We start from the raw sequence: 23,254 nt of genomic DNA on the forward strand, positions 1-23,254 counted from the left end.
TAACCTTGTCTGTGGTATTCCGAGTAGGATCCTGGGAATCCGGAAAGTCTAACCTTGTCTGTGGTATTTCGAGTAGGATTCCGGTATTGAATGACTGTGACGAGCTTCAAACTCCTGAAGGCTGGGCGTGATGACAAACGCAAAAGAATCAATGGATTCTACTCCAGCCTGATTGAGAACCGACAGATGATTAGCCGTGCCGTGACAGAGCATTTGGACCTTTTTCACTGAGAGGATGGGATGTAGCTATCAACAAGGGTGATGCCTCCAGACGATTAGCCGTGCAGTGACAGCGCATAGGACCATTTTCCCGAGAGGATTAAAAGTAGCCATTGATGATGGTGATGCCCTACAAACAGCTTGCCATGGAAAGGAGTAAAAAGGATTGGATGAAAGCAGTAGAAAAGCAGAGATTCAAGAGGAGCACAACATCTTCATACGCTTATCTGAAATTCCCACTATTGAATTACATGAGTATTCCTATCCCTTTTCAATTATTTTATTATTAATTTTCGAAACCCATAACTATTTAATCTGCCTATCTAACAAATACAAGGTCACCATAGTATGCTTCATACCAACAATCTCCGTGGGATCGACCCTTACTCACGTAAGGTATTACTTGGACGACCCAGTGCACTTGCTGGTTAGTTGAACGGAGTTGTGAATTCAACCGGTGCCATAATAATGATTTCATACAAATACAAAGAATATGGATCACAATTTCGTCCACCAATGAACCACCTCTAATGTGTGCAAATTTTCACCCTCAAGATGAGTTATACCTTCCACCACAACCCTTCTTGGAAGAATATCCTTGCCCTTCTTTCAAGGAAGCAATGGATCGGCTTCAAGCAACCGTCCCTCAAAGGTTAGATGCATGGGACTCATACCATGTGTCCAAGGATGATTGTGGAGGAGCAACCGAAGAGGGAAGCATGAAGGGGATTCTAGAATCTCAACTTGAGAATAATATATTGGAGTGTGTTGAGCAACAAATAGAACAAATGGAGTACATAGAACCACCACATCATTACTATGATAAACCACCTTTCTACTATGAACCCTTCTCCTAAAATGATGAATTCTTCCATCCACCCCAACCTCCAATGGATGACATCCTTGGTGTTCTTGTTCAAAGGCAAGAAGAGATGAAAAGGGATGTGCAAAATTTCATGGCCGCCTTGGATGCGGTAACAAATCAATTAGCCTCCCAATGCTTGAACACTCAAGGAACTCCCATGGCTACATGTGGAGAATCGAATGAAGAACATAGCATGAAGGAGAGATTGGAAACTCCGGTGGTAATTGAGGGAAGTTGCTTTGTGTTGGAACAATTGGAGGAAGCTAGGATTATCGAAGAAAAGGAAGAAATAGTTGAAAACTTAGGAGATGCGGAAACTCCATGGGAACCTAGAGTTGAAGAAGACCCCTCCAAGAAGATTGAAATTGATGTTGATAAGGGATGTGCACAACCTCCAAGGCATATTCCATATGAAAACTTGGATGGGATAGAACAAGAATTGAGTTCCTATGGCAATGAAGAGCAAGCATCAACTTCTAGTGGTGGTAGATCCTTTGAACTTGAAGAACCTTCTCCCGATGAGATGGAAAGTAATGTGGAGGTAAATTTCTCTCACCCTCCCATTTATGAATTGAGTAAGGGAAAAGAATTAGATAAAATTGTTGAACAAAAGATTGAGATTAAGAGATCTTGTGAGGAGGTGTAAGTCCTTAGAAATAGAAGGATGGGAGTGGAATACTCTTTGTCAAGAACCTTGGAATCATCTTTGCCTAGGTTGCCATCTACTCCTTCACTTGAGTGGGTAAAACTCATTTCTATTAGCTTTATTATCCCACTTGAGTATGGCTTGCTTGAAACAGATGGTCAACTTAGGGAGCTTTGTGGGATGAAACATAAAAGAAAAATGCTTTGTGGTTGGCGTTGCAAATCCAGGTTCATTATGGTTGATGCTTCAAACATGAGATATAAAGATTGGAGTAGTGCTCAAATAGAGAGGTCTAGGAAGATTGTTGGCCACTTTATTGAGAATTCATCTTACTCACCACCCGGTTGGACTAATGATGATCAACTTCAAGACGGGTGTAAAAATAAAGTATGGGATCCTAGATCACAAGACGAGGACCAACTTCGGGAGCCCCAAGCTTGTGAAGAACTCTATCAAGACTCGGCTCAATCCATGAGGAATCTTGGGGCACAATGGAGAACCAAGAATTGGTGGATGTTCCAAGATAGCTTCAAGCACAAGCCACCTTGAGAGGAGCTCCCCATAAGTCCAACTTAAGGACAATAAACAAAAGTGCTAGGTAGAAGACACCCCACCATGGTAACTTCTTTTCATTTTCTCTTTTTTTACATATTGGTAATTAGTTTAAATTTGTGTTTTGATTAGTTTGTTGAGTATCATTGGTAGTTTAGTATGTTAAATAAGTTTTCATGGTGTTTTGGTAGCTGTTTGAAGGTTTGGAATGCTTGGATTGGTGCAAAAACATAGAAAAAATTTTGAAAAATAGAGCACCATCCACACGTACGTGCACTGTACGCGTACGCGTGCATCAATCATTTTGGACCATCTACGCGCGCGCGCCATGCGTGCGTATGCGTGGATTACAAAATTTCATGCCTCCATACATTGACCCGAGAGTTATGCCTACACTGTGCGCACACTGTGCCCAAAGCACAAACCAACTCGCACGTACGCGTACTTGATGCGTACGCGCCACTCTCGAAATAAGCCATCGACACGGATGCGCCAGGTGCGCGTACGCGTCGCGTCCATTACACCACCATCCGCACGCACGCCGTGTGCGCGTACACCTGGATGCCTTTCCTTCAATCCACTTCTTTTCTTCTCCTCTTTCCATTTCTTTCCTTCTCCTTTCTTCTTCTCTCCTTCTACCCCTCATCCAACACTTCCAAACACCATTGATAACCATTTATTTTAGTTAGTTAATTAGTTAGTTGGTTAGTTAATTATTTAATTTTAGTTTAGTTTTCATTTTATTTTCTCTCTTTTCATTATAAGTGTTGGATTATTGACTTTGTTTACTATTGGTGCACGAAATTGTGATCATCAACAATGGCACCAAAAAAACTTGGTAGCGCTCTCAAACATGAATCACACTTAGTCACAACTCCGCATAACTAACCAGCAAGTGCACTGGGTCGTCCAAGTAATACCTTACGTGAGTAAGGGTCGATCCCACGGAAATTGTTGGTATGAAGCAAGCTATAGTCATCTTGTAAATCTTAGTTAGGCGGATAGTAAATGTTATGAAGTTTTTGAATAATAAATAAAACAGAAAATAAAGACAGAGTTACTCATGTAATTCAATGGTGGAAATTTCAGATAAGTGCGTGGAGGTGCTTGTCCTTGTTGGATCTCTGCTTTCCTACTGTCTTCCTTCAATCCTTCTTATTCCTTTCCATGGCAAGCTGTACGTAGGGCATCGCCGTTGTCAATGGCTACATCCCATCCTCTCAGTAAAAAAGGTCCAAATGCTCTGTCACGGCACGGCTAATCATCTGTCGGTTCTCGATCATGTTCGAATAGAATCCCTTGATTCGTTTGCGTTTGTCATCACGCCCAACAATCGCGAGTTTGAAGCTCGTCACAGTCATTCAATCCCTGAATCCTACTCAGAATACCACAGACAAGGTTTAGACTTTCCGGATTCTCATGAATGCCGCCATCAATCTAGCTTATACCACGAAGATTCTGATTAAGGAATCAAAGAGATATGCGCCCGGTCTAAGGTAGAACGGAAGTGGTTGTCAGTCACGCGTTCATAGGTGAGAATGATGATGAGTGTCATGGATCATCACATTTATCATGTTGAAGTGCAACGAATATCTTAGAATAATAACAAGCGAAATTGAATAGAAAATAGTAGTAATTGCATTGAAACTTGAGGTACAGCAGAGCTCCACACCCTTAATCTATGGTGTGTAGAAACTCCACCGTTAAAAATACATAAGTGATGAAGGTCCAGGCATGGCCGAATGGCCAGCCACCAAACATGATCAAAAGATCAAAAAAAATACAATTCAAGACCAATCCAAAGACGTTATGGTCAAAGACATTTAATATACTAGTAAAAAATTCTATTGATACTAAACTAGCTACTAGGGTTTACAGAAGTAAGTAATTGATGCATAAATCCACTTCTGGGGCCCACTTGGTGTATGTTTGGGCTGAGCTTGATCTTTACACGAGCTTAGGCTTATCTTGGAGTTGAACGCCAAGTTGTAACGTGTTTTTGGCGTTCAACTCTGGTTCGTGGCGTGTTTCTGGCGTTTGACTCCAGAATGCAGCATAGAGCTGGCGTTGAGCGCCAATTTACGTCATCAAATCTCGAATAAAGTATAAACTATTATATATTGCTGGAAAGTTCTGGATGTCTACTTTCCAAAGCCGTTAAGAGCGCGCCATTTGGAGTTCTGTAGCTCTAGAAAATTCATTTCGAGTGCAGGGAGGTCAGAATCCAACAGCATCAGCAGTCCTTTGTCAGCCTTTTATCAGAGTTTTGCTCAGGTCCCTCAATTTCAGCCAGAAAATACTTGAAATCACAGAAAAACACACAAACTCATAGTAAAGTCCAAAAATGTGAATTTATCATAAAAACTAATGAAAACATCCCTAAAAGTAACTAGATCATACTAAAAACTACCTAAAAACAATGCCAAAAAGCGTATAAATTATCCGCTCATCACAACACCAAAATTAAATTGTTGCCTGTCCCGAAGCAACTAAAAATCAAATAGGATAAAAAGAAGAGAACATACTATAAATCCCAAAATATCAATGAATATTAATTCTAATTAGCTGAGCGGGGCTTGTAGCTTTTTGCCTCTGAACAGTTTTGGCATCTCACTTTTTCCTTTGAAGTTTAGAATGATTGGCATCTATAGGAACTTAGAATTTTAGATAGTGTTATTGATTCTCCTAGTTAAGTTTGTTGATTCTTGAACACAGCTACTTTTATGAGTCTTGGCCGTGGCCCTAAGCACTTTGTTTTCCAGTATTACCACCGGATACATAAATGCCACAGACACATAACTGGGTGAACATTTTCAGATTGTGACTCAGCTTTGCTAAAGTCCCCAGTTAGAGGTTTTCAGAGCTTTTAAGCACACTCTTTTTGCTTTGGATCATGACTTTAACCACTTAGTCTCAAGCTTTTCACTTGGACCTGCATGCCACAAGCACATGGTTAGGGACAGCTTGATTTAGCCGCTTAGGCCTGGATTTTATTTCCTTGGGCCCTCCTATCCATTGATGCTCAAAGCCTTGAATCCTTTTTACCCTTACCTTTTGGTTTTAAGGACTATTGGCTTTTTCTGTTTGCTTTTTCTTTTTCTTTCTATTTTTTTCACAACCTTTTGCTATTCACTGCTTTTTCTTGCTTCAAGAATCAATTTTATGATTTTTCAGATTATCAATAGCATTTCTCTTTGTTCATCATTTTTTCAAGAGCCAACAATTTTAACATTCATAAAAAACAAGATCAAAAATATGCACTGTTCAAGAATTCATTCAAAAAGCAAAAAGTATTGTCACCACATCAATATAATTAAACTAAATTCAAGGATAATTTCGAAATTCATGTACTTCTTGTTCTTTTGAATTAGAAACATTTTTCATTTAAGGGAGGTGAAGGATTCATGGATTTATTTATAGCCTTAAGACATAGTTACTAAATACTAATGATCATGTAACAAAGACACAAATATAGATGACATAATAAGCATAAAAACAAAAAAAAAACAGAAAAATAAGAACAAGGAATAAATCCACCTTAGTGATGGTGGCGCTTTCTTCTTGAAGAACCAATGATGTACTTGAGTTCTTCTATGTCTCTTCCTTGCCTTTGTTGCTCCTCCCTCATTGCTCTTTGATCTTCTCTAATTTCATGGAGAATGATGGAGTGCTCTTGATGTTCCACCCTTAATTGATCCATATTGTAACTCAAATCTTCAAGAGAAGTGTTGAGTTGTTCCCAATAGTTGTTGGGAGGAAAGTGCATCCCTTGAGGTATCTCCGGGATTTCTTGGTGATGAGCTTCCTCATGCGTCTCTTGGGTTCCATGAGTGGGCTCTCTTGTTTGCTCCATCCTTTTCTTAGTGATGGGCTTGTCCTCCTCAATGGGGATGTCTCCTTCTATGATGACTCCAGCTGAGTAACATAGATGACAAATAAGATGAGGAAAAGCTAGCCTTGCCAAAGTAGAGGGCTTATCGGCTATTTTGTAGAATTCAAGGGAGATAACTTCATGAATTTCTACTTCCTCTCCAATCATGATGATATGGATCATGATGGCCCGATCCACAGTAACTTCAGATCGGTTGCTAGTGGGGATGATGGAGCGTTGGATTAACTCCAACCATCCTCTAGCTACAGGCTTGAGGTCCAGTCTTCTTAATTGAACCGGCTTGCCTTTAGAGTCTCTTTTCCATTGAGCTCCTTCAACACATATGTCCCTAAGGACTTGGTCCAACCTTTGATCAAAGTTGACCATTCTTGTGTAGGGGTGTGCATCTCCTTGCATCATGGGCAAGTTGAATGCCAACCTCACATTTTCCGGACTAAAATCTAAGTATTTCTCCCGAACCATTGTAAGATAGTTCTTTGGATTCAGGTTCATACTTTGATCATGGTTCCTATTAATCCATGCATTGGCATAGAACTCTTGAACCATCAAGATTCCGACTTGTTGAATGGGGTTGGTCAGAACTTCCCAACTCCTTCTTTGAATCTCATGTCGAATCTCTGAAAACTCATTTTTCTTGAGCTTGAAAGGGACCTCAGGGATCACTTTCTTCTTGGCCACAACATCATAGAAGTGGTCTTGATGGGCTTTGGAGATGAATTTTTCCATCTCCCATGACTCGGAGGTGGAAGCTTTTGTCTTCCCTTTCCCTTTTCTAGAGGTTTCTCCGGCCTTAGGTGCCATCAATGGTCATGGAAAAACAAAAAGCTTATGCTTTTACCACACCAAACTTAAAATATTGCTCGCCCTCGAGCAAGAGAAGAAAGAAAAGAAGAAAAAGAAGAGAAAATATGGAGGAGAGTAGGGGAGGTATATTCGGCCAAGGTGTAGAAGAGGGGGTTGTGTTGTGTGAAAATTAAGGAGAATGGAGGGGTTTATATAGGGAGAGGAGAGGGAGTAGGTTCGGCCATTTAGGGTGGGTTTGGGTGGGAAAGAAATTTGAATTTTGAAGGTAGGTGGGGTTTATGGGGAAGAGTGGATGGATGGGAGTGGTGAAGGGGGTAATTGGGAAGAGAGATTGAGGTGATTGGTGAAGGGTTTTGGGGAAAAGTGTTTATTGGAAAGAGAGGATGAATGTTGAGAAGAGGGGAGAATATGGTAGGTGGGGATCCTGTGGGGTCCACAGATCCTAAGGTGTTAAGGATTTACATCCCTGTACCAATTAGGCATGTAAAATGCCTTTGCATGCAATTCTGGCGTTTAAACGCCGAAGTGATGCATGTTTTGGGCGTTCAACTCCCATGTGTAGCATGTTTCTGGCGTTGAACGCCAGTTCTATGCTTGTTTCTGGCGTTCAGCACCAGTTCTCCTCAGAGTGCATTCCTGGCGTTTGAACACCAGGGTGTTGCTTGTTTCTGGCGTTCAACGCCAGATCCATGCTCTGTTCTGGTGTTGAATGCCAGCCAGATGCTCCTTACTGGCGTTTAAACGCCAGTAAGTCCTTCCTCTAGGGTGTGATTTTTCTTCTGCTGCTTTTTGATTCTGTTTTTAATTTTTGTATTTGTTTTGTGACTCCACATGATCATGAACCTAATAAAACATAAAAGAACAATAAAAAGAAAAATAAAATTAGATAAATAAAAATTGGGTTGCCTCCTAATAAGCGCTTCTTTAATGTCAATAGCTTGACAATGAGCTCTCATTGAGCTTCACAGATGTTCAGAGCATTGTTGGGACCTCCCAACACCAAACTTAGAGTTTGAATATGGGGGTTCAACACCAAACTTAGAGTTTGGTTGTGGCCACCAAACTTAGAGTTTGACTGTGGGGGCTCTATTTGACTCTGCATTGAGAGAAGCTGTTCATGCTTCCGCTCATTACCAAATAACTTGGCATTTAGCTTCATGATGGCTCCTAGATATTGAGTAACTTGCTCTCCAGTTACATTTTCATCCTCTTCAGAGGAAGAATAGTCTTCAGAGCTCATGAATGACAGAAGGAGGTTTAATGGAATCTCTATAGTCTCTATACGAGCCTCATATTCCTTTGGGTCCTCAATAGGGAACTCCTTCTTGGTTGGGAGACGTCCCATGAGGTCTTCCTCATTGGGATTCACGTCCTCCCCTTCCTCCTTGCATTCGGCCATATTGACTATATCAAATGGGCTTGCACTCTCTCTTTGGATTCTCTTCTGTATTGCTTGGGAGAGTACTAGGAGGAGTTTCAGTGACTTTCTTACTCAGCTGGCCCACTTGTTCCTCCAAATTTCTAATAGAGGACCTTGTTTCACTCATGAAACTTAAAGTAACTTTAGACAGATCAGAGACTATGTTTGATAAGTTAAAGGTGCTCTGTTCAGAATTCTCTGTCTGTTGCTGAGAAGATGATGGAAAAGGTTTGCTATTGCTAAACCTATTTTTTCCACCATTATTAACCTAGTTGAGGCCTTTGTTGATCCTTCCATGAGAAATTTGGGTGATTTCTCCATGATGAGTTATAAGTGTTTCCATAAGATCCACCCATGTAATTTACCTCTGCCATTGCAGGGTTCTCAGGATCATAAGCTTCTTCTTCAGAAGATGCCTCTTTAGTACTGTTGGATGCATTTTGCCATCCATTCAGACTTTGAGAAATCATGTTGACTTGCTGAGTCAACATTTTATTCTGAGCCAATATGGCATTCAGAGCATCAATTTCAAGAACTCCCTTCCTTTGAGGCATCCCATTATTCACGGAATTCCTCTCAGAAGTGTACATGAACTGGTTATTTGCAACCATGTCAATAAGTTCTTGAGCTTCTGCAGGCATTTTCTTTAGGTGAATGGATCCACCTGCAGAATGGTCCAATGACATCTTAGAGAACTCAGATAGACCATAATAGAATATATCTATCATGGTCCATTCTGAAAACATGTCAGAAGGACATCTTTTGGTCATCTGCTTGTATCTTTCCCAAGCTTCATAGAGCGATTCACCATCTTTTTGTTTGAAGGTCTGAACATCCACTCTAAGCTTGCTCAGCTTTTGAGGAGGAAAGAACTTAGCCAAGAAGGTCGTGACCAGCTTATCCCAGGAGTCCAGGCTATATTTAGGTTGAGAGTCCAACCATGCTCTAGCTCTGTCTCTTACAGCAAAAGGGAAAAGCATGAGCCTGTAGACTTCAGGATCTACTCCATTCTTTTTTACAGTCTCACAGATCTACAAGAACTCAGTTAAAAACTGATAGGGATCTTCTGATGGAAGTCCATGAAACTTGTAGTTTTGTTGCATTAGAGCAACTAATTGAGGTTTCAGCTCAAAATTGTTTGTCCCAATGGTAGGGATTGAGATGCTTCTTCCATCAAACTTGGAAGTAGGTGTAGTATAATCACCAAGCATCCTCCTTGCATTATTGTTGTTAAGTTCGGCTGCCATCTCCTTCTCTTGTTCGAAAATTTCAGTAAGGTTGTCTCTGGATTGTTGTAATTTGGCTTCTCTTAGTTTCCTCTTCAGAGTCCTTTCAGGTTCAGGGTCAGCTTCAACAAGAATGCCTTTTTCCTTGTTCCTGCTCATATGAAAGAGAAGAGAACAGAAAAAGAAGAGGGATCCTCTATGTCACAGTAAAGAGGTTCCTTATTATTAGTAGAAGAGGAAAGGGGATAAAGAAAGGAGAATCCAAACACAAGGGTGAGGATAAGGGCAGTGAATTGAGATGAAGAGAAGTGTTAGTAAATGAATGAATAAATAGAATAATATGAGAGAGGGAGAAATTTTTGAAAATAAATTTTAAAAAGGAGTTAAATGATTTTCGAAAAATAAAGATAAGAAATAAAATTAAAATTAAAATTTAAAACAATTAGTTAATTTAAAAAGAATTTTGAAAAGGGATGAGATATTTTCAAAAATTAGAGAGTAAAAAGTAGTTAGGTGGTTTTGAAAAAGATAAGAAACAAACAAAAAGTTAATTAGTTAGTTGAAAAAGATATTAAAATCAAATTTGAAAAGATAAGAAGATAAGAAGTTAGATAAGATATTTTGAAATCAAATTTTTGAAAAAGATAAAATTTTGAAAAAGATATGATATAAAAGATATGATTAAAAAGATATGGTTAGAAAAGATTTAATTTTTAAAATTAAAATTAATTACATAACTAACAAGAAACAAAAAGATAAGATTCTAGAATTTAAAGATTGAACCTTTCTTAATAAGAAAGTAACAAACTTCAAATTTTTGAATCAGTCATATTAATTGTTAGCATAATTTTCGAAAATAAAGATAAAATTCAGAAAAGATTTTTGAAAAATATTTTAAAGAATTTTCGAAAATTAATAAGAAAAATAAAAAAAGATTTAATTTTTGAAAAAGTTTTGAAAAGATAAGATTTTTAAAATTTGAAAATTTGACTTGACTTACAAGAAACAACTAATTTTAAAAATTTTTGACTAAGTCAACCTAAATTTTTGAAATTTTGAGAGAAAAAGGAAAAGATTTTTTTATTTTTTAAATTTTTAATGATGAGAGAAAAACATAAAAATGACCCAAAACATGAAGATTTTGGATCAAAACACATAATGCATGCAAGAATACTATGAATGTCAAGATGAACACCAAGAATACTTTGAAGATCATGATGAACATCAAGAACATATTTTTGAAAAAATTTTGATGCAAAGAAAACATGCGAGACACCAAAATTAGAAATCTTTAATGCATGGACACTATGAATGCAAAAATGCATATGAAAAATATTAAAAGACATAAAACAAGAAAACATCAAGATCAACCAAGAAGACTTACCAGGAACAACTTGAAGATCATGAAGAACACCATGAATGCATGAATTTTCGAAAAATATTGCATAAATTTTTACAAGCATGTAATTGACACCAAACTTAAAAATTGACTCAAGACTCAAACAAGAAACACAAAATATTTTTGGTTTTTTTTCGAAAAAAATATAGAAAAAAAAAAGAAAATAATAAATCCAAAATTTTTAATAAGAATTCCAGGAATCTTTCAATATTAGCCTAAAGCTCCAATCCACGGGTTGGGCATGGCTTAATAGCCAGCCAGCTTTAGAAGATATAAATCAGGCATATAACAATTGATATTCCAATTAACTTGCCTCTACGCTGATGGTTTTGAAGCCTCAATCCAATTGAGTTAGACATGGCTTTACAGCCAGCCAAGCTTCAACATACTTTATGAAACACTAGAATTCATTCTTAAAAGTTTTGAAAAATTTTTCGAAAACAAAGAAAAAAATTTGAAAAATATTTTTGAAAACTTTTTGAAAAGAAAAATAAAAAGAAAATTACCTAATCTGAGCAACAAATCGAACCGTCAGTTGTCCATACTCGAACAATCCCCGGCAACGGCGCCAAAAACTTGGTGCAGAAATTGTGATCATCAACAATGGCGCCAAAAAAAACTTGGTAGCGCTCTCAAACATGAATCACACTTAGTCACAATTCTGCACAACTGACCAGCAAGTGCACTAGGTCGTCCAAGTAATACCTTACGTGAGTAAGGGTCGATCCCACAGAGATTGTTGGTATGAAGCAAGCTAGAGTCATCTTGTAAATCTTAGATAGGCGGATAGTAAATGTTATGGAGTTTTCGAATAATAAATAAAACAGAAAATAAAGATAGAGTTACTCATATAATTCAATGGTGGGAAGTTTAGATAAGTGCGTGGAGGTGCTTGTCCCTGTTGGATCTCTGCTTTCCTACTGTCTTCCTTCAATCCTTCTTATTCCTTTCCATGGCAAGCTGTATGTAGGGCATCACCGTTGTCAATGGCTATATCCCATCCTCTCAGTGAAAAAGGTCCAAATGCTCTGTCATGGCACGGGCTAATCATCTGTCGGTTCTCAATCATGTTGGAATAGAATCCCTTGATTCTTTTGCATTTGTCATCACGCCCAACAATTGCGAGTTTGAAGCTCGTCACAGTCATTCAATCCCTGAATCCTACTCGGAATACCACAGACAAGGTTTAGACTTTCTGGATTCTCATAAATGCCGCCATCAATCTAGCTTATACCACGAAGATTCTGATTAAAGAATCCAAGAGATATGCGCCCGGTCTAAGGTTGAACGGAAGTGGTTGTCAGTCACGCGTTCATAGGTGAGAATGATGATGAGTGTCACGGATCATCACATTCATCATGTTGAAGTGCAACGAATATCTTAGAATAAGAACAAGCGGAATTGAATAGAAAATAGTAGTAATTGCATTGAAACTTGAGGTACAGCAGAGCTCCACACCCTTAATCTATGGTGTGTAGAAACTCCACCGTTAAAAATACATAAGTGATGAAGGTCCAGGCATGGCCGAATGGCCAGCCACCAAACATGATCAAAAGATCAAAAAAAATACAATTCAAGACCAATCCAAAGACGTTATGGTCAAAGACATTTAATATACTAGTAAAAAATTCTATTGATACTAAACTAGCTACTAGGGTTTACAGAAGTAAGTAATTGATGCATAAATCCACTTCTGGGGCCCACTTGGTGTATGTTTGGGCTGAGCTTGATCTTTACACGAGCTTAGGCTTATCTTGGAGTTGAACGCCAAGTTGTAACGTGTTTTTGGCGTTCAACTCTGGTTCGTGGCGTGTTTCTGGCGTTTGACTCCAGAATGCAGCATAGAGCTGGCGTTGAGCGCCAATTTACGTCATCAAATCTCGAATAAAGTATAAACTATTATATATTGCTGGAAAGTTCTGGATGTCTACTTTCCAAAGCCGTTAAGAGCGCGCCATTTGGAGTTCTGTAGCTCTAGAAAATTCATTTCGAGTGCAGGGAGGTCAGAATCCAACAGCATCAGCAGTCCTTTGTCAGCCTTTTATCAGAGTTTTGCTCAGGTCCCTCAATTTCAGCCAGAAAATACTTGAAATCACAGAAAAACACACAAACTCATAGTAAAGTCCAGAAATGTGAATTTAGCATAAAAACTAATGAAAACATCCCTAAAAGTAACTAGATCATACTAAAAACTACCTAAAAACAATGCCAAAAAGCGTATAAATTATCCGCTCATCAACTATGCATTGCTGCCCCTTTACTGCCTAAATGCTATTTTAGCATGAATATTTTTAGATAATCTTTGTTAGATTCTATGATTGAGGTTATATTTTGCTACTTGGTTTTGAGTTTTTCATGCTTACCTTTTGAAAAATACCAAGTGATGAGAATTGCCTTCGAGCTTGTGACTCTTTTGAGTTGCATGTTGTAGCTAGCCACCTTGTAATTTGAACCCTATTCTTTGATTAGGCAATATTTTGATATTGGATGTTAAGCATTTATTTCAATGCATTGTGTTTCATGATTATATACATCCATACGCTTTTAGCTTGAATGCTCTCATGCTTCTTCAATGCTTGTTTTACCTTACAAGTTCACTTAAAGTATCTCAAGCACACTAGAATAAGTGAAGTGTATACCTCTTTTGTGACATCACTTTTTATGTTAATGTGTGTTCTAAACTGCGCAATTTAGAATTCACACACTTACTTTTATGAATGTCACAACTTATTCACTCACCTCATTCTAGTGATTTACCTCATTCCATCAATGTATGCTTCCTTGCTTTTACATCTTCTCATCTTATGGTGTTATATTTTTGTTTTTCATGATTGATGCACCACAAGTAAAAAATGGAAGTGGAAGAAAGAATACGCAGCAACCGGTTTATCTACCAGCTGAAGGTAGCAATCCGGAGAGTCGCCGTACCCCTTTGCTCATCTTTGAGTGCATCGAGGATGGTGCAAACTTTTAAGTGTGGGGAGGTCGTCCAACTGTTCGGCGATTTTGGGTGACAAATTTCTAATCTCAACACTTTTGCATTTCATTTTAGGATCTTTACTTGCATTTTCATATCTTTGCATATATACACAATAAGCTTAGTCAAAATAATGAGATTTTTCGAGAAAATTTTCTATAGGGCACCAATTGATTTGAGTGAAAACTTTTCATAGAACTTGCTTGAATTATATATATCGTGGATCATGTTTTGAGCTAAGAACACAAGCAAGTGAGATTTGAGCCTAATGGTGTGGTTACATCTTATAACCACTTATTTTTCCTTCTTGTGTGCAATTATTCTCTTTCTATGAATGCAATCTTTGATTTGTTTGATTCTTTATGTCCATTATTTTGTGTATACTTGCATTTATATGATTGAGGCCATTATTTCATTAGCTCACTTACCTAAATAGCCTTACCTTTGATCTTCCATTGTTAGCCAATTTAAGCCTACGATTAACCCACTTTGTTCTTTAATTTAGCACATTACAAGCCCTAAAGCGAAAAACGATAAATGTCCTTAATTTGGATCTTTGATTAGCTTAGGCTAGTGTGTGTGAGTATCATTCAAGTGTGGAAAAACTTGGGACATTGGGGGAGTAAAAGGGTAGTTTTGTATTTTTATTGGAAATATTGGGAATTGGGTACATACTCATGTATTGATCAAATGTATAGATCTTATGCATTGATGTTCTTGTATATAGAAAGAAAAAAATGAGAAAAAGAAAAGAAAAAGAAAAAAACAATATGGAAAAGAAAAGAAAAAAATAGAAAAAGAAAGAAACAAAGAAAAAGAAAGAAATAAAAAGGGGACAAAATGCCCCAAAGCAAAGTGAAGCCCAATAAAATCAATGCATATGTGTTGTGAAATGAAAAGAAAATACATGAGTATGTGAAAAAGTGAAAAATGGGTAGTTAGGTTAGAACTTAATTGTATTGGATGTCATAGGTTAGGTGGAAAGTTTAAGCTTATCAAAGATTCAAAATTCAAGCTCACGTAACCATATATGCATCCTACCTTGACCCTAACCCCATTAAAACCGAAAGAAAAGACCTCATGATAGATGTATGCATGCATGAAATTTATGTTGATTGTTAGAAGAAGAACAAATCTTGGAAAGCATGATTAGGGGAGAGTTGAGTGAATCCACCCTAAACACTTGAGCGAATAGAGTGCAAACACTAGCGGTGAGGGTTCGATTGCTCGATTACATGTTTCCGCCTACAATCATCACTTGTCATGCAAGTTTGTAAAAATATTTAATAACTCAACCCAATTGTGGATTAGACTTGCTAGTCCTTAGCCCTTGTGCATATATGCTTCTTGGGAATTGATTTATTTTTACCAAGCAATTGCATTCATTTAGATAGTTGCATATAGGTAGATTGCATTTAGTTAGTTTCCATTGAATAAATGCCATACCCTTACTTCATTCTTGGTTTAAGCACGAGGACATGCTTAGTTTAAGTGTGGGGAGGTTGATAAACTCTATTTGTAGGGTTTATCTTGTGTTAAATTTAAGGAATTTTATGACATTTTACCCACATTTATTCAATGAAATAGCATGGTTTCATGATTGTCTCCCAATTTGTGCTTAAGTATGAAAACATGCTTTCTATACCTTAAATTAGTTAATTTTAATTCACCTTTAATTCCACTAGATGCCTTGATTTGTTTGTTAAGTGATTTCAGGTTGAAAAGGGCTAGGGAAGAATCAAAGGAGTGAAAGGAAAGCATACAAAGTGGAGAAGATCATGAAAAGCCAAAGAATTGAACTCGCCCATGGACGCGCGCACGCACCAGGCGCTTACGCGCACCTTGCGAAATGGCCCATGGACGCGTACGCGTACTGTGCGCGTACGCGTCGATGCTGATACTTGATTTTTAAGTGAATTCATGCCCAGCAAATTCTCAGGAGTTGTGGGGCCCAATCTCAACCAACTTTGGCGCCAAAGACGCTATTTAAAGCCAAGGATTGAAGAGAAAAAGGACTTTTGATCATTCACACTCATTAGGACTAGTTTCAAGTTAGTTTTAGAGAGAGAAGCTCTCACTTCTCTCTAGGCTTAGGTTTTAGATCTAGATCTTTTTTCTTCTTCTTCTCTCTTAATTTTCCTTTTCTTTCCTTAATTGTTCTCTTGTAGTTGTAGCACTCTATTTCTCTTGTAATTCCTTTGTATTGTTAGTTGTAGTTTATGAACTTTCTTCTGTAGAACTACATTTCTTCTTCAATGCAATTCGTAAGTTCTTTGTTGTTTCACAATTGTTTCACTTTTCTATTATTGATCTCTTGCCATTGTAGTTAGATCTCTCTTTAATTGTTACAATTCATGTTGTTTCCTTTCATTGCCTTTTATGTGTTTGATGAAATGTCTCTTCTAGCTATTAGTTAGATTTTGTTCCTCTTGACTTTGGTTGAGTAATTAGTGACACTTGAGTTATCTAATTCCTTTGTTGATTGATAATTAGAAGTTGCTAATTGATTTGTATGCCACTAAAGCTAGTCTTTCCTTGGGAGTTGGCTAGGACTTGTGGAACCAAGTTAATTCATCCACTTGACTTTTCTACATGGTTAGAGGTTAACTAAGTGGGAGCAATACACAATTCTCATCACAATTGATAAGGATAACTAGGATAGGATTTCTAGTTCTTATACCTTGCCAAGAGCCTTGTTAGTTGTTAGTTTATTTCTTTTGCAATTTACATTTCTTGTCTATTATCTCAAAAATCCCAAAATACATCTCATAACCAATAACAAGAACACTTTATTATAATTCCTAGGGAGAATGACCCGAGGTTCAATACTTCGGTTTATAAATTTTAGGGGTTTGTACTAGTGACAAACAATTTTTTGGATGAAAGGATTATTGATTGGTTTAGAAACTGTACTTGCAACGAGAATTCATTTGTGATATTCTATACCATCAAAAATCCAATCATCACATGCTGATGTAAATGGTTATATGCCACGTGTCACAATGTTATTTGTCCACATGTCATCCACTATGTTATCATTACATATGCACCAAATTGGTACCTTATTTTGCATCAAATGACTTATTTTATTTCTTGAAATTGAATGTCGTGCACTGGTGCACGAAATTGTGATCTCTAATAATGGCATTCAACTTGGTATGCGCGTTTATAACTCATCACTTTCTTCACAACTTCACACAACTAACCAGCAAGTGCACTGGGTCGTCCAAGTAATACCTTACGTGAGTAAGGGTCGATCCCACGGAGATTGTTGGTATGATGCAAGCTATGGTCATCTTGAAATTCTCAGTGAGTCGGATAATATATGGTTATGGAGTTTTCGAATAATAATAATAATAAATAAATAGAAAATAAAGATAGAAATACTTATGTAAATCATTGGTGAAAATTTTAGACGAGTGTATGGAGGTGCTTTGTCCCTGTTGGATCTCTGCTTTCCTACTGCTTTCATTCAATCCTTCTTACTCCTTTCCATGGCAAGCTGTATGTAGGGCATCACTATTGTCAATGGCTACATCCCATCCTCTCAGTGAAAATGGTCCAAATGCTCTATCACAGCATGGCTAATCATATGTCGGTTCTCAATCATGTTGGAATAGAATCCCTTAATTCTTTTGCGTTTGTCATCACGCCCAACAATCGCGAGTTTGAAGCTCATCACAATCATTCAATCCCTGAATCCTACTCGGAATACCACAGACAAGGTTTAGACTTTCTGGATTCTCATGAATGCCGCCATCAATTCTAGCTTATACCACAAAGATTCTGATTAAGGAATCCAAGAGATATGCGCCCGGCCTAAGGTAGAACGGAAGTGGTCGTCAGTCACGCGTTCATAGGTGAGAATGATAATGAGTGTCACGGATCATCACATTCATCATGTTGAAGTGCAACGAATATCTTAGAATAAGAATAAGTCGAATTGAATAGAAAATAGTAGTAATTGCATTGAAACTCGAGGTACAGCAGAGCTCCACACCCTTAATCTATGGTGTGTAGAAACTCCACCGTTGAAAATACATAAGTGATGAAGGTTCAGGCATGGCCGAATGGCCAGCTCCCATAAACGTGATCAATAGTCTCCTAAGATGAATAATAGAATAAAACTAAGACCAAAGATGTAACGTGGTCAAAAAGACGTCTAATACAATAGTAAAATGTCCTATTTATACTAGACAAGCTACTAGGGTTTACAAAAGTAAGTAATTGATGAAGAAATCAGAGGCTTCTTTTGGAGTTGAACGCCAAGTTGTAACGTGTTTCTAGCATTCAACTCTGGTTCGTGACGTGTTTCTGGCGTTTGACTCCAGAATGCAACATGGAACTAGCGTTGAGTGCCTTTTTATGTCATCTAATCTCGAATAAAGTATGGACTATTATATATTGCTGGAAATCTCTTGATGTCTACTTTCCAACGCCATTAAGAGCGCGTCATTTAGAGTTCTGTAGCTCTATAAAATCTGTTTCGAGTGCAGGGAAGTCAGAATCCAACAACATCAGCAGTCCTTTGTCAACCTTTTATCAGAGTTTTGCTCAGGTCCCTCAATTTCAGCCAGAAAATACCTGAAATCACAGAAAAACACACAAACTCATAGTAAAGTCCAGAAATGTGAATTTAGCATAAAAACTAATGAAAACATCCCTAAAAGTAACTATATCCTATTAAAAACTACCTAAAAACAATGCCAAAACGCGTATAAATTATCCGCTCATCACAACACCAAGCTTAAATTGTTGCTTGTCTCCAAGCAACTGAAAATCAATTAGGATAAAAATAAGAGAATATACTATAAAGCTTAGAATATCAATGAATATTAATTCTAATTAGATGAGCGGGACTTGTAGCTTTTTGCCTCTGAACAGTTTTGGCATCTCACTTTTTCCTTTGAAGTTTAGAATGATTGGCATCTATAGGAACTTAGAATTTTAGATAGTGTTATTGATTCTCCTAGTTAAGTTTGTTGAATCTTGAACACAGCTACTTTTATGAGTCTTGGCCGTGGCCCTAAGCACTTTGTTTTCCAGTATTACCACCGGATACATAAATGCCACAGACACATAGCTGGGTGAACCTTTTCAGATTGTGATGCAGCTTTGCTAAAGTCCCCAGTTAGAGGTGTCCAGAGTTCTTAAGCACACTCTTTTTGCTTTGGATCACGACTTTAACCACTCAGTCTCAAGCTTTTCACTTGGACCTACATGCCACAAGCACATGGTTAGGGACAGCTTGATTTAGCCGCTTAGGCCTGGATTTTATTTCCTTGGACCCTCCTATCCATTGATGTTTAAAGCCTTGGATCCTTTTTACCCTTAGGCCTGGATTTTATTTCCTTGGACCCTCCTATCCATTGATGTTCAAAGCCTTGGATCCTTTTTACCCTTGTCTTTTGGTTTTAAGGGCTATTGGCTTTTTCTGCTTGCTTTTTCTTTTTCTTTCTAATTTTTTTCACCATTTTTTTCGCAAGCTTTTGCTTTTTCACTGCTTTTTCTTGCTTCAAGAATCAATTTTCATGATTTTTCAGATTGTCAATAACATTCTCTTTGTTCATCATTCATTCAAGAGCCAACAATTTTAACATTCATAAATAACAAGATCAAAAATATGCACTGTTCAAGCATTCATTCAGAAAACAAAATGTATTGTCACCATATCAATATAATTAAACTAAATTCAAGGATAATTTTGAAATTCATGTACTTCTTGTTCTTTTGAATTGGAAACATTTTTCATTTAAGAGAAGTGAAGGATTTATGGAATTATTCATAGCCTTAAGACATAGTTACTACATACTAATGATCATGTAATAAAGACACAAACATAGATAACATAAATCTTAAAAATCAAAAAACAGAGAAATAAGAACAAGGAATGAGTCCACCTTAGTGATGGTGGCGCTTTCTTCTTGAAGAACCAATGATGTCCTTGAGCTCTTCTATGTCTCTTCCTTGCCTTTGTTGCTTGATCCCTAGTGATTTTGGTGCTCCGATCCTTAGTTGCTCCCAATAATTGTGTGGAGGAAAATGTATCCCCTGAGGTATCTCAAGGATCTCTTGATTTGCAGTCAAATGCTCTACTACTGAGCTATGGACCTTTGAGATGAATCTCTCCATCTCCCATGACTCAGAGGTGGAAGCTTTTATCTTCCCTGTTCTCTTTTTTTTTTTTTTAGGTTTCTCTGGCCTTAGGTGCCATCAATGGTTATGGAAAAACAAAAAAAAGCTATGCTTTTACCACACCAAACTTAGAATGTTGCTCGCCCTCGAGCAAAAGTAGAAAGAATAGAAGAAGAAGAAGATATGGAGGAGAGGGAGAGATGTTTGTGTTTCGGCCATGTAGGGTGGGTTTGGGTGGGAAGGATGGATGGATGTGAGTGGTGAAAAGGTGATGGGGAAGAGAGATTGAGGTGATTGGTGAAGAAGAGAGAAGGTGAGTTGAGGTAGGTGGGGATCTTGTGGGGTCCACAGATCCTAGGATGATCCTATAGGGTCCACAGATCCTGAGGTGTCAAGGATTTACATCCCTGCACCAATTAGGCATGTAAAACGCCTTTGCATACAATTCTAGCGTTTAAACGCCGAAATGATGCTTATTTTGGGTGTTCAACACCCAATTGCAGCATGTTTCTGGCGTTGAACGCCAGTTCCATGCTTGTTTCGGGCGTTCAGCGCCAGCTCTCCTCAGGGTATATTCCTGGCGTTCAAACGCCAGGATGCTGCTTGTTTCTGGCGTTCAATGCCAGATCCATGCTCTGTTCTGGCATTGAACGCCAGCCAGATGCTCCTTACTGGCGTTTGAATGCCAGTAAGGCCTTCCTCCATGGTGTGATTTTTTTCTGCTATTTTTTATTCTGTTTTTAATTTTAGTATTTTTTTTCGTGACTCCACATGATCATGAACCTAATAAAACATTAAAGAACAATAAAAAAAATAAAATTAGATAAATAAAAATTAGGTTGCCTCCCAATAAGCGCTTCTTTAATGTCAATAGCTTGACAGTGGGCTCTCATGGAGCCACACAGGTGATCAGGTCAATATTGTTGACTCCTAACACCAAACTTAGAGTTTGGATCTGGGGATTCAACACCAAACTTAGAGTTTGGCTGTGGCCTACCAACACCAAACTTAGAGTTTGATGGTGGGGGCTTTGTTTGACTTTGTACTGAGAGAAGATTTTCATGCTTCCTCTCCATGTATACAGAAGAACACCCTTGAGTCTTAAACACAAGGTAGTCCCCATTCAATTGAAGGACTAATTCTCCTCTGTTAACATCTATCACAGCGCCTGCTGTGGCTAGGAAAGGTCTTCCAAGGATGATGCATTCATCCTCCTCCTTCCTAGTGTCTAAGATTATGAAATCAGCAGGGATGTAAAGGCCTTTAACCTTTACTAACACATCCTCTACCAATCCATAAGCTTGTCTTACTGACTTGTCTGCCATTTGTAATGAGAATATGGCAGGCTGTACCTCAATGATCCCTAGCTTTTCCATTACAAAGAGTGGTATAAGATTTATACATGACCTTAGGCCACACAGAGCTTTTTCAAAGGTCATGGTGCCTATGGTGCAGGGTATTACGAATTTGCCAGGATCTTGTCTCTTTTGAGCTAAAGTTTGCTGAACCCAGGAATCTAGTTCACTAATGAGCAAGGGAGGTTCACCTTCCCAAGTCTCATTACCAAATAACTTGGCATTCAGCTTCATGATAGCTCCTAGATATTGAGCAATTTTCTCTCCAGTTACATCTTCATCCTCTTCAGAGGAAGAATAGTCTTCAGAGCTCATGAATGGCAAAAGGAGGTTAAATGAAATCTCTATGGTCTCTATATGAGCCTCAGATTCCTTTGGGTCCTCAATAGGAAACTCCTTCTTGGTTGGGAGACGTCCCATGAGGTCTTCCTCATTGGGATTCACGTCCTCTCCTTCCACTCTAGGTTCGGCCATATTGATTATATCAATGGCCTTGCACTCTCTTTTTGGATTTTCTTCCGTATTGCTTGGGAGAGTACTAGGAGGGGTTTCAGTGACTTTCTTACTCAGCTGGCCCACTTGTGCCTCCAACTTTCTAATGGAGGACCTTATTTCACTCATGAAGCTTAAAGTGGCCTTAGATAGATCAGAGACTATATTTGTTAAGTTTGAGGTGCTCTGCTCAGAATTCTCTATCTGTTGCTGAGAAGATGATGGAAAAGGCTAGCCATTGCTAAACCTATTTCATCCACCATCATTAAAGCCTTGTTGAGGCTTTTGTTGATCCTTTCATGAGAAATTTGGATGATTTCTCCATGAAGAATTATAGGTGTTTCCATAAGGTTCACCCATGTAACTTACCTCTGCCATTGCAGGGTTTTCAGGATCATAAGCTTCTTCTTCAGAAGATGCCTCTTTAGTACTGTTGGATGCATTTTGCCATCCATTCAGACTTTGAGAAATCATGTTGACTTGCTGAGTCAACATTTTGTTCTGAGCCAATATGGCATTCAGAGCATCAATTTCAAGAACTCCCTTCCTCTGAGGCGTCCCATTATTCACGGAATTCCTCTCAAAAGTGTACACGAATTGGTTATTTGCAACCATTTCAATAAGTTCCTCAGCTTCTGCAGGTGTTTTCTTTAGGTGAATGGATCCACCTGCAGAGTTGTCCAGTGACATCTTAGAGAACTCAGACAGACCATAATAGAATATATCTATCATGGTCCATTCTGAAAACATGCTAGAAGGACATTTTTTGGTCATCTGCTTGTATCTTTCCCAAGCTTCATAGAGGGATTCACCATCTTGTTGCTTGAAGGTCTGAACATCCACTCTAAGCTTGCTCAGCTTTTGAGGAGGAAAGAATTTAACCAAGAAGGTCGTGACTAGCTTATCCCAAGAGTCCAAGCTATCCTTAGATTGTGAGACCAACCATGTTCTAGCTCTGTCTCTTAAAGCAAAAGGGAAAAGCATGAGCCTCTAGACTTCAGAATCTACACCATTAGTCTTAACAGTCTCACAGATCTGCAAGAACTTAGTTAAAAACTGGTAGGGATCTTCTGATGGAAGTCCATGAAACTTACAGTTTTGTTGCATTAGAGCAACTAGTTGAGGTTTCAGCTCAAAATTGTTTGCTCCATTGGCAGGTATTGAGATGCTTCTTCTATCAAACTTGGAAGTAGGTGTAGTATAATCACCAAGCATCCTCCTTGCATTATTGTTGTTGGGTTCGGCTGCCATATCCTTTTCTTGTTTGAAAAT

At 38.2% G+C, this 23,254-nt stretch overlaps 1 non-coding gene across 1 annotated transcript; it reads left to right on the forward strand.

The window, feature by feature from the left end:
- The first annotated feature begins 22,730 nt into the window (after nt 1-22,730).
- On the forward strand, nt 22,731-22,834 carry LOC112712211 (small nucleolar RNA R71). Its single transcript, XR_003157723.1, has one exon. It is a non-coding gene; the product is annotated as a small nucleolar RNA R71 (small nucleolar RNA).
- The last annotated feature ends 420 nt before the right edge of the window (nt 22,835-23,254 follow it).

This window comes from Arachis hypogaea, chromosome 1 (genome assembly GCF_003086295.3).
Source record: "Arachis hypogaea cultivar Tifrunner chromosome 1, arahy.Tifrunner.gnm2.J5K5, whole genome shotgun sequence".
Taxonomy (NCBI): Eukaryota; Viridiplantae; Streptophyta; class Magnoliopsida; order Fabales; family Fabaceae; genus Arachis; species Arachis hypogaea.